The 3,920-nt window shown below is 40.9% G+C and overlaps 1 long non-coding RNA gene across 1 annotated transcript; it reads right to left on the bottom strand.

The window, feature by feature from the left end:
* Window positions 1–3,261: 3,261 nt before the first annotated feature.
* On the bottom strand, window positions 3,262–3,920 carry LOC308578295. Its single transcript, XR_014003865.1, has 3 exons — window positions 3,875–3,920; window positions 3,651–3,734; window positions 3,262–3,337 (listed from the first exon to the last, which is right to left on the bottom strand). It is a non-coding gene; the product is annotated as an uncharacterized lncRNA (long non-coding RNA).

Raw genomic sequence — 3,920 nt, forward strand, 5'->3', positions numbered from 1 at the left:
TAGAAACTGTTTCCAGAGTTATTTTAAAAAACTATATTCGCAAGGGCCGCAGAAAGAAGGGGACATAGATGAGTTTTTAAAGAAATATGGATTACAAAAAATCTCTCATCAAAGTAAAATAGATCTGAATCAGAAAATAACTGAACAAGAGATAGAAGGTGCCATTCAAAATATGCAATTGGGCAAATCTCCAGGAGCGGATGGGCTGACTTCCAGATATTACAAAGCTTTGAAGGAAGTCTGCAATGAAATTTTAGAGGGGAAAAGGGCACCAGAATCGTGGAAAGAAAGCTTATATTACACTCATACCGAAAACAGAGACTGAAAAGACTCAGCTTAAGAACTACCGCCCTATATCATTACTCAATGTGGATTACAAAAATTTTGCAGACATTTTGGCAAAAAGATTGAAAAAAGTATTGGTGGAAGAGATTCATAAGGACCAAGCAGGCTTTCTCCCAGGAAGACATTTGTCAGACAACGTGAGGAATATAATAGACATTTTGGAATTATTAGAAGTGAACATAAACACTAAAGCAGTATTGATATTTGTGGACGCGGAGAAAGCCTTTGACAATATCTCTTGGAGTTTTATGAAGAAGAATCTACATGGGATGGGGGTAGGGCAAGGATTTGAGAATGGTATGGGTGCAATATATTCAGAACAAAAGGCTAAATTAATTGTAAATAATGTGATAACGGAAGAATTTAAAATAGAAAAAGGGACACGACAGGGGTGCCCAATTTCCCCATTACTTTTTATATCAGTCCTGGAGGTTTTGCTAAATATGATTAGAAGAGACCAGCTGGTTAAAGGGGGTACAGGTCGGAGCCAAACAGTATAAATTGAGGGCCTTTGCAGATGACTTGGTACTTACTTTACAAGAGCCAGACACTAGTACGAAAAGGGTTTTAGAATTAATTCAAGAATTTGGTCAAGTTGCAGGATTTAAGTTGAACAAACAAAAAACCAAGGTATTGGAGAAAAATCTAACAGTTACTGAAAGGGAGAGGTTCCAGAATGAAACAGGTTTAACTGTGGTTAAGAAAGTGAAATACTTGGGGATTAACATGACATCTAAGAATGTGAATCTATTTAAAGACAATTATGAGAAATGCTGGACAGAAGTAAAAAAAGACTTAGAAATATGGTCAAATTTGAAGCTCTCCTTGTTATGCCGAATTGCTGTTATCAAGATGAATGTATTGCCTAGAATGTTATTTTTATTCCAAACATTGCAAATTGTGGACAAGATGGATTGCTTCAAGAGGTGGCAGAAAGATATTTCGAAGTTTGTCTGGCAGGGCAAAAAACCCAGAATAAAATTTAAGATTTTAACTGACGCAAAGGAAAGAGGGGGATTTGCCCTGCCGGATTTTAAACTGTATTATGAATCAGCAGCTTTCTGCTGGATGAAAGACTGGCTACTTCTTGAGAACACAGATATCTTGGATTTGGAAGGTTTTAATAATGTATTCGGATGGCATGCATATATATGGTATGACAAGGTTAAAGCTCATAAAGCGTTTAAAAATCATATTGTTAGGAAAGCATTATATAATGTTTGGATTAGATGTAAAGACTTGTTGGAAAATAAAACCCCAAGGTGGTTGTCGCCAATGGAGGCTAAAGCTGTGAAAAAGCTCAATATGGAGGCCAAATGGCCAAAATATTGGGAAATTTTGGAACAGGAGGGAGATAAACTGAAATTACAGAGTTATGAGAAATTGAAGGTTAAGGTACGAGATTGGCTCCACTATTACCAAATAATGGAGGTTTACAAACAGGACAGGAAAATTGGCTTCCAGGTGGAGAAATCGAAATTAGAAACAGAACTGTTAGAACCCAATACTAATAATTTGTCAAGAATGTATAACTTGTTGCTGAAATGGAATACACAAGATGAAACAGTGAAATCAGCTATGATAAAGTGGGCACAAGACATTGGTCATAACATTATGTTTGCTGACTGGGAACAGTTGTGGACCACCGGCATAAAATTTACGGCATGTAATGCCTTAAGAGAGAATATTATGAAAATGATTTACAGGTGGTACATGACCCCAGTCAAACTTGCAAAAATTTACCACTTGCCTGATAATAAATGTTGGAAATGTAAAGAAACTGAAGGTACTTTTTTTCACCTTTGGTGGACGTGCCCGAAGATTAAGGCTTTCTGGGAAATGATATATAATGAAATGAAAAAGGTACTTAAATGTACTTTTCCTAAGAAACCAGAGGCCTTCCTCTTGGGCATTGTCGGCCAATTGGTGTCAAAGAAAGATAGAACTTTTTTTATGTATGCAACAACAGCAGCAAGAATACTCATCGCAAAGTATTGGAAGACACAAGATCTACCCACTCTGGAAGAATGGCAGATGAAGGTGATAGACTACATGGGACTGGCTGAAATGACTGGCAGAATCCGAGACCAGGGGAAAGAGACGGCGGAAGAAGATTGGAAGAAATGTAAAATTTATCTTAAGAAATATTGTAAAATTAATGAGTGTTAAAATGTTGTGGTTATAGAAAGTAAGGGATTACAGCTGAAAAAGATTAAGTAAAAGAAAAGGAAACAATTGGATAAAATTAAGGGGGAGGATTTGCTGAAACAAATTTGGAAATTGGAATGCAGAAAGGGGAGGTATGGGGAAGTCGGTGAAGCAAGGTTTTGAAAAAAAAGGATTTGAAATTATACATGTTTGTTTGTTTTTGTGTGTGTATGTTTGTATTGTGTAATATGTGTGTGTGATGGGATGATGAGCTGCTTGTGCGTAAAATCCTAGTCCCTCAGAGTTTGCTCAAGTCCACAAACCTCTGTCTATGACGGAGCGCCTCAAACATGGCTCCTTCAGTCACTGGCAGATTCCGACAGTGGTTGCTTTCGGAATCGCTTCCAACATAAAAGCTCCTTAACGGAAACACGTCTTCTGGACTCACGGCGTGACAGTTTCCGGCGAGGAGTGGGTCTCCCTATGGGAGGTCCAGAAACCTCCCCACTGTTCTCGCTGGAAGTGTCTCTGAGCCATCCCTCCTTCTCACTTTCCCTCAGAGACCCTCCTCTCCCCCTGCTGGTTCCCTCTTCCGCTGCTGAGTCTCTCCCAACCTCCGTGAGCCCTTCCACCACCTGTCTTTCCGATGGCAGTTCCCTGACAGTGTGTTTTTATAATTTGTGAAAATTCAATAAATATTTATATATAAAAAAGAAGGTGCCAAAGGTGAGAGACTTACCTTCAGGCAGCTGAGCCTTCTTGCATAGGACATCAGCCAGCTAATGCCACTGGCTGCCAGTTGCCTCTCCGCTGCAATCGCACTTGTTGTGTAACCTCTCAGTTCCTGTGGGAGGAAAGGGGACCTCAGAATCAGGAGGCTGGTCTGGGGGAAAGAGGCAGACCACTGTGAAGCCCTTTACACTCTCAAAGAGAGATCCGTTTCTGTTCTAAAATGGCAATGTCCTCCAGCCCCAAATTGTAGCTCTGCATCCAAGGCCCTCCATTGGCTGTCTGGGCAAGTGGGCCTTTGTTGGCTGGTCCATGTGGCCAGCTTGCCTTACAAGAGGGGAAGGGCCCAAGAGGTGCACTGCTAGGTGGCGGCTTCTCCATGAAAGCTTTCTAGGTCAAACAGCCACTGAGGCCATCAAGATACTTACATTCATCAGCAAGTTCAGGGTCTTAGTGCTTGGGGCCTCCCAGAGGAGGCCTCCCAGCATCAGAGTATAACGTTCCTCTAACTCCTGCAGGCAATGGCAATGAGGGAGAGGATGCGCCAAGCAGGGGAAAGAGAGATCAGATGTTGAGCAATGGGAGCAGTGCTTAAAGCGTGTGAAGAAGAAACAACAACTAGAGAAGTCAAATTTCAAGGCTAACAACTTACCTGCTTGTCGGGCTCAGTTTTGACCTCAATGACCGCCGCAAAGGCT

The sequence above is a fragment of the Podarcis bocagei genome (assembly GCF_964188305.1).
Source record: "Podarcis bocagei genome assembly, chromosome: W".
Lineage (NCBI taxonomy): Eukaryota > Metazoa > Chordata > Lepidosauria > Squamata > Lacertidae > Podarcis > Podarcis bocagei.